At 32.7% G+C, this 14,500-nt stretch overlaps 1 protein-coding gene across 1 annotated transcript in view; it reads right to left on the bottom strand.

The window, feature by feature from the left end:
• The window catches only part of LOC134842435 (uncharacterized), a 298,939-nt gene that overhangs the window by 2,269 nt on the left and 282,170 nt on the right, over positions 1–14,500 (bottom strand). The window lies entirely within an intron of this gene.

Consider the following 14,500-nt stretch of genomic DNA (forward strand, 5'->3'; position numbering starts at 1 on the left):
CAAAAAAAGGAATTTTACACTTTTCGTGCTCGATAGTGGAGTTTTCCTTCCTTTCAAAAAAAGGAATTTTACACTTTTCGTGCTCGATAGTGGAGTTTTCCTTCCTTTCAAAAAAATGACCTTTACACTTTTCGTGCTCGATAGTGGAGTTTTCCTTCCTTTCAAAAAAAGGACCTTTACACTTTTCGTGCTCGATAGTGGAGTTTTCCTTCCTTTCAAAAAAAGGACCTTTACACTTTTCGTGCTCGATAGTGGAGTTTTCCTTCCTTTCAAAAAAAGGAATTTTACACTTTTCGTGCTCGATAGTGGAGTTTTCCTTCCTTTCAAAAAAATGAGCTTTACACTTTTCGTGCTCGATAGTGGAGTTTTCCTTCCTTTCAAAAAAATGACCTTTACACTTTTCGTGCTCGATAGTTGAGTTTTCCTTCCTTTCAAAAAAAATGACCTTTACACTTTTCGTGCTCGATAGTGGAGTTTTCCTTCCTTTCAAAAAAAGGACCTTTACACTTTTCGTGCTCGATAGTGGAGTTTTCCTTCCTTTCAAAAAAAGGACCTTTACACTTTTCGTGCTCGATAGTGGAGTTTTCCTTCCTTTCAAAAAAAAGGATCTTTACACTTTTCGTGCTCGATAGTGGAGTTTTCCTTCCTTTCAAAAAAAGGAATTTTACACTTTTCGTGCTCGATAGTGGAGTTTTCCTTCCTTTCAAAAAAAAGGACCTTTACACTTTTCGTGCTCGATAGTGGAGTTTTCCTTCCTTTCAAAAAAGGACCTTTACATTTTTCGTGCTCGATAGTGGAGTTTTCCTTCCTTTCAAAAAAAGGAAATAAACTGAACTTAAAATATTTCAAAGTCAAACCGCGAAAAAGTAAATTTGAGCCTGAACGAGTTTCAGGACTTCTCGTGGGGAAAACACAAAAAATGACTGACCTCGACCTATAAAAGACACTGAATTCCATTAATCGTTTCTCAATATTTTACAAAAAAAGGTTTTAGATGTATTTTACGGATGTATTTTTAAGAAAAACTGCTGAAGATCTTAATGTAGAGAAAGGGTGCTCATCTTGGTCCCATGGCTATATCCCTCAAATTGATTCAAAGTAGAAAAATAAGATAAAGCAAAGATAGCAGGTTGATGGGCCAGTAGAACAGAATGTACCGACCACAAGGATCAAAGCAAAGAAATTCAATTTTTCAATTTTTTTCCTGTAAGGTTTAATTAAGTTAAAAATCTGCAACAAAATGGCAATATTAGCTAAAATAGCGTTAAAATCAATAGAATTAAACTGACAATACAGACATTTGGTCTGAAACCGAAACCAAAAATATTCAGACGAGTTTTTCTCAAACTTCTAATGTTTTTTTTTCATGACTAGAATGACGACCACTAGGGCTTGAAAATGATTCCATATTCGAACACCTGCGAGCATTTTTTAAGGTTCCCATTCTTCGAGAGTGGTCGGAACGGAACATTAAGCTACTTGATTTTTTACAACACTATTATCATACTTGTCAATCAAATAATCCATCGAAAAAGTTTTTATAGCAGATGACTTCTTTCTCTGTGTTGAAGTAGCAGTCAGAATTGAAAAAATGGATTTCGTAGACTGTATCATCTATTTCAACCAATTTGGATGTTTGTGAACTATGTGAAAAGCTTCCGTTAAATTCTTGCTTGCAACCGAAAACAAATTTGTTACCGAGAACCCAAATTGCAACTGCAACAGTTTGGTTATTCACAGAAACGAATGCGGCATCAAAGTAATGATCAAAATGTTCGTGGTGACGTAGATGACCTACGTGACTTTCTTGCTCGGTATCTTTTTCCAGTGGACAGAGGCCAACCAGAACAGGGTATCCCTCTGAATTGCAGAAAAGATGAATACCAATAAGTAGAAAGTCTGGGCTTAAGTTTGACGAAATTAAATTCTGATTAGTATCACCAACGCATATTTCCTTATACTTAGTGCCAGCAAAATTTATGGACTCTTTTCCTGGGTCAAAGAATCCATAGATGCAGTCAAATCTACCGCTATCGTAGTAGAATCCAAGTACGTCATTTTGATCAACTTCCCAGCGGTCTAGTAATTCAACTTTCCCCTCTGAAGTCTTCAAAGCACGGAACCCCCTCTTATCAACTTGAAAAACAATGCCGCCGAAGCAGGAAAACATTCTGAAAAATCTCACTTCAACGTTGTTAAGCTGTCTTAATGATGTTTGACCATTTCGATCAATTAATTCGAATGAAATTAGAGTGCTGTCTCTTTTGAAGTGAGCAATACAAAAATGAGAATCTGACGCAGCACATCTAACTCTTTCATTGGGATACACTCTGAAATATTTGCACCCTTCAGGTAGATTCAAATTTCTTTTGCTCAGAATTTCATTATCTTCAGCAATACATTGTAAAGAATCAACGATTTCTTCAGCAAAATTACGAACAGCTCCTCGAAGCGAATCTTTCAGATTTTTCCGAGAAATCAGAAAGAATGTGCTTACGTTATCTAACAAAGGCACCAAGCTATCGATGCAAGCATTCGAATCATCTCTTGATAACTCCAAGCATTTATGATTAAATTGTTTCACCAAGCTACCGTCTGAAAGACTCAATAGTTCGCGCAAGTTGCTTTGCTTAGTCTCGAATGAGTCCCGGACATCTTCAAGCTTTTTCACTGCATTTGCCGACATCTTGTTAGCACACATTGTGGCTTCAGTAATTTCATCAACCTTTTCTGCATACTCCTCGAGCACTTCGTTGAACATTTGAAGCATTTGGTTGTTAAAATTTTGTCCAGCAGAAAAATCTGAAAGGATCTCTTTAAGCTTCTGCGAAAACTGTTCCGCGCCTTCTAAACTTTTTACAATTGGTTTGTAATCTTTATCAACACTGCTTATAGCTTCGTGAATTTCCCTTTTAATAGCATTAGCCCGTTGCTCTAACGGTATAATGGTATGCTTTTCAACAGCGTGTTGCTGCATGCACAAGTTACAAATCAGCCGATCGCAATCTTCGCAAAAAGAACTGCACCACACAAAATGTTGTTCACACACGACCACTTTCGTTCGTTTATAGTCCAAAACATCATGCTTCCTCCTTGTGTGTGATTGAACACAAATTTCACAGATAAATAGGTTCACTTTCTCATCAGAGTGGAACCTGATCTAAACTACATTTTATGATTGGATAAATTAGATATTTTACCATTGTAAAGTATTTAATATTAACCAATCATGATCCATCTAACTAACAACCCACTTATTTGTAAGTGCTGAAATTACTTGTAATTTCAGCACCAGAGAGATTTGAATTTAACTTAGAAATTAGTTGACTCTCCAAGCGAACTTCAGCAGCCGCAATAAACCAGTATACCCTAGATCTATTGAGCCTAGCAGAGACTAGTGAAACAACCTGAGACTAGATAGTGTAAGAGTAAGATTAGGATCGGTATTAGACTAAGAAGTTGCACGAATCTATCCGGCCGAAAATAAGATAGCGTGACGAGCAGACGGTGTACCCTATCCGAAATTACTCTATGAGTTAACCACCTCGGTTATAACTCATCTGGTGCGACCATAAGTCTCGAACAAGACCTTCATAGCTTAGAATTAACCAAAAATAGATTAGAATTTAGACAAAACATTTTCAAAATGTTATACGACGATAATTTAATCGAAATGTCTCTACGACTCAATAGATCAGAGCCAATATTCCGAACGATAATAGAACTACCCGGAATTGGAAGAATACCTCGAACCAGAGACGACATACGACAAAGTAGAAACTTACCAAATAGTTATATGATAGTACGGCAAAAGCCAACACAAACTTTTTTATTTAGAATTTTATTAGCAATGAATTTAGATTTTCATTTGCAAACATAAAATCTTGAAGCCAATCTTCATGATCATTACAGGCGCTAAACAAAATATTAATATACAATAACGATTGATAAAAATATCTCAGATCGTTTTCCTAAAATTCTGCAGTATTATATAAAACATGTTTGGAAAATATTTATTAAAAATCAAAATAAAAATTAGTAGCATGACAATAAACTGTTAGTAATCATAAAATCATCAGTTGTGTCAGCTTCATCACCTAAAACATAACAGCAATCATAAACTCACTAATATCATTCAAACACTAAATCTTTTCTTAAACAAATTTAAACCATTTTAAACTTAAATTCACTTAATTTTAAAAAAAATCAGATCATCAAGGCTTATCCTTGGATCTTAATTCATTTTCTATTTAATTAAATTTTAAAACTTGATCATCTAGGCCTCTCCTTGGATCAAAAAGATCAATTTTGTTCTCCCCCACCCACTTAGCTAGTGTCTAACGACCTCAAACGTCGATTCACTATCCAACCCTTTCAAAAAACCCAAGACTTATAGAAATTTTTTAACAAAACTAATCATTCAAATTAGGATAAACAGTGAAGAACTTCGGTTATTCATCCTTCACTTGAACCCTCCTCTTACCAGACCCAGGATAAATCGTAGACTTAGTAAGTTTAAAATAGTATCTAACGAACTACTCGCGTTCTAATTATACCTGAACCTTGTGGATCGATTTACTATTCTCCAACCCTTGAACACAATCACTACCCTTAAGTAAGATTAAGTAAGTTAACACCTTAGCTTATACTAGCCACGAGAAAGTAAAAAATCATTCTTCGGAATCGATATACTTTTCTTTCCAACCCTGAACAAATAGACCCAGGTTAAGCTAACCAAAAAATCGTAAGGACTAACAATTTAAGAAAATAGAAATCATCTAACAACTTTTGCATCCGTCATCCTAAACCTTATGTCATTTAAAAATCTAGGAAAAAAACAAACAATCGTTTTGCACAACTGTGAAATAGATAACAAAAAATACGACCTTGTAATCACACCTCACACACAAACAGTTGGATATATTAGAACAAAACGACAAACACTAAAAAGAAAAATAATAACTAAACAAAGACAAATAACACGAAAAAGATTTTCCAAAAATAGAAACGCATTCTCAGAATCAGAAGTCAGCAATTCAGACGAACTTTACAAATTAAAAGAATCTATAGATAAAAATTGCCCCATTCACGATCAATTATATTTTTCCGACTCAGAAACAACTTCGATTTCATCAAAAAGAGGAAAAAGAATAATAAAAAAGCAATATAAACACAAACCAGTACATTTATATAATTGGAATCAACCAATTAGACACATCGATAATTACCTATTAACAGTCATTAAACGAAAAAATGAGCCAAACACACACTCCAAGTGAAGATAGTCCAGATGATGACGATATCTTCCCCTTCCTCGTAGATGCACCCACTGATAGAGGACAGCATATACTTTGCAAGAATTTACTACTAAATTTATTTGAACCCGGAATCAGCCCATGTAAAGCAGAGTTCCCAGATGTAAAAATCAAAAGACAAATTATTGATCACTATCTGAAAGATATATGTAATTTGACACAACACTCCGGAATCTACACCATAGAATTCACCTCACCAAACCCGAATCACCGCAAATATGTAATTCAAACAGATGACCTTGATTTAGAATTTTCAAAAGTATTCTCAGAATACATAAAAAGCATACAATATCATAACTCACAAAGAGCAAACTCCATATTCACTAATGAAGTTTTTGCCATAATATATAGTTATATCTCAATATTAGAGAACGAAATTCCAATCCCAAGTGTCTCACCGACAGAGACATCCAAACATATAAAGGTACGACATGAAATCACACTAATTTCAACTTTTCTACATCTAATTAAAGAAAATTTCACTAAAGATGATGTTTCACAACATACAAAACATGACTTACAAAAAATTTTGGCATGGTTTATAATAGATTATTTTACACATAATATAGATTTAATTTCACAAGCAAGAAAAAATTTCAGACCTCAAAATTCAAACGATGATACCGCCATCACAGAACAGTCAGACTACGTTTGGGACCCCGAATGGTCTCATTATGCATTTATAAATATCCCACAATCAATTGCAAGTCAAGCAATAAGTACAATATCTTATACCAGAGATTATGTAAGAGTAGTACCATTAACAATTGATGCAACACCATTAAACTACAATACATTTTTACCCGATACGCGAAATAACAGCTTAAACTCGACCGTCATACACAATGAAAACCTTAATGGAACTAGGAACCTCACTCAACAAGATATTCAGACACCATCACACTTCATAAATGAAGAAATTGTCCAAACAACAACAACTACACAACAAAGTATTTCACCAATACGTTCAAATTTAACAACACCAAGAAATACAAACACTTCACTAGCACAGGTAACATTACAGTCAACCGTTAAACCTTCGGTTGCTCCAAAATATTCACAAATGGATTATCAAACATATAGACCCATGACAATACCGTCAAAAACACGCAGAACGTTCACAAGAAACACTTTTGCGGAACACAATTATAATTACGCACATTCATCAAAAACAAACTATCCCCCACGAAAAAATAATAATAATCAGATAAGATCTCGATATTGGGATAACCCAATGGCAACAACCAAATCAGTAAATTTTCAAACTAATTCACATCCTCCACAGGATCGTAGTGAAAATTACCCATTCTTTCAACAGAATAAAAATAAAAAGCAAGCATCTCATCAAACGGATTATTTATCCTCTGATGATGATTATTTACAACCAGATATATTTGCACCATACACTCAAGAATATCGTGGACAAGGAGTACAAAAACCGTATACATATCATAGAATTTTTTCTCCACACCCAACAGATACACAAAATCAACAACCAATGCAAATGCAAAACCCAATTAATGCACAATCTTTTCAACCAATTCAGCCACAAAACCAAATGATTACACACTCGTATCAACCAACACAAATGCAAAATGAAATACCACTTCCATATTACCTTCAACAACACGAAATAACAAAAAATCAACTTTCGAATTTTTCACAAATGCCAAATGCAGCAGAATCATTACAAATGACAATGAATCCATACCTTATGGGTGGATCATCAATAACATCAAACAAACCTTTAATGGTATTCACAGGAACAGATCCTGAATATTCTGTAGAAGATTATTTAAATGCAGTAACAGCAAATTTAATTTTAAATATAGGACCTGAACCAATTAATACGCCACTACATCAAAATTGGATACATCGACGCACAGCGTTGATACAGACAACCCTAGACGGCGCAGCCCAAAAATGGTTTTCAGTATTGCCTATAGAAATAAAATCAAATTGGAAAAGATTTACACAAGAATTTTCAAAAATGTTTGACTCCGAAAGAAACAAACAACAACAAAGAGTTTTATGTAATGAAATTCGCAGATTACCAAATGAAACCATCAAACAATTAGCAGTACGTATCGAAACACTAGTTCGAAAAGCATACTCACTAAATACACACGACTACAAAAACACAAAAATGACAGAAATCTTAATGATGACCTTAACACCTCAATTAAGGAAAATAGCAATAAAAAGAGAACATCCCATCCCTCCTCAATTCGAGAGCCCGATTTAGATTTTCGAAAACTAGTAGACAAACTAGAGCAAGCGGAAATCACAATGAAACTTGAAGAAACAGAAAATCTGAAACTACAATATGTTAACCGTATTGAAACAAATACCACAAATATCAACAATATACAGGAATCAATACAGACCTCGTTGAAAAAATCACCGAAATACTTAATATTTATGAAAAACACCCAAACTTTAAAGGCAAACCATCTTTCAAAAAATGGTGTAATTATTGCCGACGATATGGACATAGCATTTCTGAATGTAGACAAAAACAGCAAGATAATCAAAACAAACCTCAAAAATATAAAGAACCGAATAAATCATTCTATCAATACATGAAAAAAGATCAAAATCTACCGAACAAAAATGTATATAGCAACAACAGTTCAGGAAAACCACTTCCGAACAATACCAATTACACGAGAACTCAATCACCATATAACTCAAGTTATAGAGGAAGATCACCAGAACGAAGAAATACACAAAATTCGTCACAAAATCATTACAATAGACCAAATAGTCGAAATAACTACTCCAGATCAAATTCAAATACAACACAATTTGTTTCTAGATCTAATTCCCAATCAAGGAATAATTACTATCCAAACAATCAATCACGAAACTCATCATACAATAGAAATAGAAACTACTCCAATAATCGAAATAGAAGTTATTCAAACAACCGAAACCAGAATTACCCGAACAATCGATCAAGGAATAACTCATATAATAGATCAAACTATAACCGACCAAACAATAATTATCAAAACAGATCACGAAATAATTCACAAAATCGACATTCAAGTTATAATAACCGTTATAGAAATTATTCCCAATCACCACACAGGAATAATAACCATTATAATAATTCTAACAATCGCCACAGAAGTAGTACACCTAAACATCAAAGAAATATTAATCAAGTACAATCAAACCAAGAAACAACATCAGACCCCCCAGGTATTGATGACACAGGAAATAACGAACTACAACTAAATCAAATAAACTGTGAATCATCAGATTCAGAAAGTGATACAGGAAACACTATTTCCATCAATATGATAGCAGTCGAAAATGACTACGAACCTATTATATATGAACAACCTCCATTCGAACCTATTATATATGAACCCATCCATTCTACACATACGGCACAAGAAACTAACGAAATCAACACTACAAATCAATCCAATGAAAATGACAAAACAAAATGCTTGAATACAAATCACATCTATCAAAATATACAAAAAGAACAACCCAAAGAAAAAATTTGGACAATACCATTTCTTTTAGAAAGTCCAAGAAACAAAGAATTTCAACCACCAGATCTTGAAATTGATTTTTTAATTGATTCAGGAGCAGAATCAAACATAATAAACATTCCCACATGGAATGAGATAAAATCATTACACCCAAAACTAACGCCTCTTGAAACCTCCAGTAAGATAGCATTAGCACAAGGATCAACATTAGTAAACTATGGAAAAATTCAATTATTCCTTCTCCCCACAAGAACAATAGAGCAAAATAAAATTTTAAATAAACCATTTGAACAAATATTTCATATCACTGATATTAAACACAATATCATTGGAATACCATTTATCTCTAAATATATACCAACAATAAACATTTTGAATAGTAAAATACTAATCAAAGATAAATACACAAAAACAAAAGACACATCCCTAACATTTTTTCAAAGATTAAATAAACAACCACCATTATTTTCAAAATTTTATCCGATATATAATCAACAAAGAAAACACCTGAAACCACTATCAGGAAACATATATAATTTTTCAATAAAACAAGTTCACCAATATGATAAAAAACAAAACAGACAACAACTCTATATGTCAGATTTTGAATTCAAACCTATCCATAAGTTTTTCAAAATCACAATCTCATCCATAAAATATTTGAAAAACTCGAATTCAGATATTATTTCTCTACATGTATACAACAACACACCCTATCAAGTAACATTACCTTTAGGACTTTTAGGCTATTGCGAAACCAACGCTACGATATCACCAGTACACGAAAAAGCATACCGCGTAAATAATATACTCCAATTATTAGATATTTGTCAATCCACAATTCTTAATGAAGAATTATCCATAAATAATATAATAAGTAATGAAAAAAGAAATACAGATTATTTCACAAAAACTCCATATTTCAAACCTACATTCAACATAAGTAACTACACAGAGACTCAACAGAAGTTTTTAACAATGTTTAACTTTCAACATTCACAAATAACACAAGACGAATTTGATAAATTAGCCAAACAACTAATAAAATATTCATCAGTCTATGCAACATCTAAATTTGATGTTGGCAAAATCAGTTCATCACTACACCTTCCATTAAAACCTGACGCAGTTTTCAAAAAACAAAGAGCAAGTAAAGTACCAATTCATTTACACGATAAAGTGAACAGATTACTCGATATTTTAGAACAATACAATATAATTTCACCGGTAAACAAAGAAGAACAACCAAAAGGTAACACATTTATCAACCCTGTTATCATCCTAGCAAAAGGAGAATCATTAAAAATAGTACTAGACGCTAGATATCTTAATTCACTAATAGACGAATCAAAATGCAATTGGCCTATTGAACCAATACAAGTTATTTTAACAAAAATAAACGGAAAATACTTTACAACCGCAGATATGAATAGTGCATATAATCAAATGCCACTAGATGAACAATCGCGACGCTTAACACAATTTGTTATTGGAAATCAGCAATATGAATTCAACCGCCTATTCTATGGAATATCCATAGGACCAGCAGCATTTTCAGCTTTTATGAGCAAAATTTTTCGACCACTAATACTTAAGAAAAACGCAATCACCTACTTAGACGATGTTTTTATGCAATCACAGACAAAAGAAGAAATGTTTAATGTTTTAGAACACTATCACAAAATACTTCAGAACGAAAATCTGAAGGCCGCTCCCGACAAGTCACACTTCTTTTTAACACGAGTTAAATTCTTAGGACATAATATAGAAAGAAAAACAATCACTCCATTAAAATCACGCATTGATGCTATTCAAAAGCTCCAACCACCAACAAACAAAAAGAAAATCCAAGAATTCCTTGGAATGTTAAATTTTTTAAGCAAATATGTCTATAAAATGCAATTATACCTAAGACCTTTCTATAATATACTTAGACAACAAAATAAATTTGAATGGAACACAGAACATCAAGCACGATTTGAAGAAATTAAAAAACTCTTAACTGAACAAATTTCGAATACAATTCCAGATCCAAATCAACCATTCTATGCAATGTGCGATGCTTCGAATTTTGGCATCGGCGCAGCATTATTACAATCACACAATGGTACAAACAAAATGAACCTTATATCAGCAAATTCTCGATTATTCACTCAAGCAGAGCTACGACTCTCAACTCTAATGAGAGAATGTACAGCCATAATATATACACTAACAGAATATGAATTTCTAATACTTGGATCAAAACATCCAACAGTTTTATTCACAGATCACAAACCAATCATTTTTCTCTTTACACAAAAATCTAATCCAAATCACCGAGTTTATAGATTTCAATTAATTCTAATGAAATTCCCAAACTTACATATAGTTTGGACAGCAGGAAAGAATCTTGCATTACCAGACACTTTAAGTCGAAATACACCACCTGAATTACTTACACGTAAAACTACAGTTGAAATACCCAAAAATATAAAATTTTACCTTGCAGAAAACGAAACATCACCCCGACTAGAATGCAAATATGCAGTAAAAACTGACGTTGAACAATCACAGATAAACAACCTACAACACTTCCCACTTTATTTAGATTGTGAAAATAACCACTACGAAGTTGATCTACTTGGAACATCAAATTTTAAACCAATTCCATACTCACAATGGATAAAAAATAACACCCAACAAAAAAGAGTAAAACAACACTCGCATAAAAAAGACCTTTTTCCATTGATTGAAAAAAAAAATCTAACTGATAAAATAAATTTATCAGGACCACAAACAAACGATTCAAAATACACAATAAATCAAGTTTTTGACCTCCATGACCCACTTGATACAATTCCTTTATCTAAATTAGAAATTGAAAACATTTTTCTCCCTCCAACAGAAAAAATTACAATTACAACCTTGAAACAATATCAAAATCTTGACCCAGTAATTAGACAACTAAAATCATGGCACAAGTATAAAACTAAACCCGTAAAAGCAGATACCACGATTTTAGGAAATAAAACACTTCTCCGATATTTTCGAAAATTCAACAATACAACAATTAATGAAAACACAGACCTTCTAGAATACCAATTAAATGAATCAACAGTTCCCTGTCTCCCTTTAAGTATGATTCTCATAGCTTTTAACATCTCGCATACACAAAACATTAAAGGACACTCTGGATCAGAGAAAACACATTCAAATTTCATACAGAATTTTTATTTCCCAAATGCACCAATTTGGATAAAAATACTATGCAATGATTGTATAGTATGTCAGCTAAATAAACCTTATCCAAATCAAAAACAAATAGCACAAAAACAAGATTTTAAAGGACAAAGTTTGTACTTTAACCACCGTATTTCATTTGATACAAAAGGACCAATTTCACCCTCATCCGAAGGAAACTCCTACATTATGGTAATTGTTGACGCATTTACACATTATGTAGCACTTAACCTAGTACCACATTGTAACGCTTATTACGCTTACACAACACTCTATGAACACTGGATAGCTAAATTCGGACTACCAGAAATTTTAGTTACAGACAACGGTACAGAATTCATAAATAACGAAATCATCACATTATGTCATTTATATAACATCAAACACAAACCACGTACATCTCATGCACCTTGGACAAACGGCTTAGTCGAAGGTATGAACCGTTCACTACAAGAATATCTTAGATGTATCATCAATGGAAATGACACAAAATACACTGAATGGTCAGCAGATGTAAAACTATTTCCCTTAGCATACAATTCACAAATCACGACAACTTTAGGAATGTCACCATATGAAATAGTTTTTAATCAAAAGCCACGCAAACCAATTATGTTTACAGCAAACTCTCATAAAAATGCACAAAGTTATTGTCAACCGAATAAAGAATCAATTTGTTACAACTTACCTTTACATACACACGATGAAGATCATTTTCATCACCCACAAATTCTTAAATTAGCCTCCGGTACACACACCGAATGGATTTTAAACAGAGATAAAAAACACAATGAAATTTACCAAAAAGTAACAAAAAAGTTTTTACAAAGACAAAACATTAATGAACAAATAAATTCACGCTTTACACCAGCCTCCGATTTAAAAATTGGAACATTTGTTTTAATACCCAATTTTAACACTGAAAAAGGAATCTCTAAAAAATTACAACCCCTTCGAAAAGGACGATACCAAATAATTGCCAAACCCACTGATGTCACATATAAAATTACCGACTCAAACAAAAAAGAAATTGTTCAACACCGAAACAACCTATTACCTTATTACCCAAAAGAATACGCACTACGCGAACTAACTCAATTATATTCTTTCACAGGTTTAAAAGTTATTCAAAATAACCCACATACGGAGAATGAAACAAAGGAACAACATGACATTCATCTCGAGAACCAAAATAAAAAATCAACCACAACAAAAAACAATAAAAAAAAGCTAGATCAAAATATACCTCAATAAGAAAGAAAAAATAGAAAATTGACAGAAAAAATAATACCCCAAGAACAAATCGACAAATCAGAACATAGAGAGTCATCACGACTTAGAAATCAACCACGTAAAAACTATAAAACATTCATCCCACAGTCTAAAATATTAAAGAAAGTCGAATTTCAAAAACAGCTTTAATTTTATATTTCATAATCTTTGCACCTCTGAAATATTTCGAACTTTCATTTTTCAGAATAACATGCTGACAAACACTCAACGATTCTAGTTCATAATTAGCCAATAGGATTCATCCAATCCGTCACTATCTCTAACTCTAACACAGATCAACTAGACGAACGATATTAAACTCCAGGCATATCTATAACTATAACTTTGCGACCTCCAGGTCAAAAATAGGCAAACCACTCCAACTTGACAACTAAAATAAATACCACCATAATATCATAACCCTCCCTTATCTAATAACCCAAAGATCAACAATATTTCCCCAACTCCGATCTCAAATACCCCCCAAACAAATATGTTAAATTAGCCTAAAGTAAAAGAACGACCAATTTAGTTAGCCTAAAGTATAAAAATCTCAAAAATACCCCAGATCACTTGACAAATAAAAATAAAGACAAAGAAGACCTCCCGATCACCATAAAATTCGCCCCCAACAATTTTTCACAAAACTCAACCCACTTGTCAAAAAACCAATAAATAATCCGACCACACTTGAAAATTGCCTCAAACAACAAAAAATATTCGATCGAGAAGCCATTTCTTAAATGCTCTTCTCTCGACCAGTCAACTTAATACTCAACATTTTCATAAACTTTTTAACGATATTTAAACTTTTAATCATATTTCTTTTTGATACCTTTGAATCTTTTGTAATAATCTTAATTATTTTTTGCAATATTTTTTTAATTTTCTATTCCATATTTGAACTATACCTCCAGCTTTCAAAAGCTATTGACTATATCCACAGGTACGATTCACAAAACTTATCTAAATGATACGAACCATTTTTAGTAGAACAGATATTTTTTTACTATTTGTAATTTTTATAACATTTCTATCATCCCTCATCTTGACAATATGCAAATGTATAAAGAAAGCAATCATCACATTCGCCCTAGCAACAATCCTCCTAATTATTTTTCTAGAAGAATATTATAATAAACATAAATTTTTCCACTAAAAGAATAAATAAAAAGCCATCAA

The sequence above is a fragment of the Symsagittifera roscoffensis genome, chromosome 3, assembly GCF_963678635.1.
Source record: "Symsagittifera roscoffensis chromosome 3, txSymRosc1.1, whole genome shotgun sequence".
In the NCBI taxonomy this organism is placed as follows: domain Eukaryota; kingdom Metazoa; phylum Xenacoelomorpha; order Acoela; family Convolutidae; genus Symsagittifera; species Symsagittifera roscoffensis.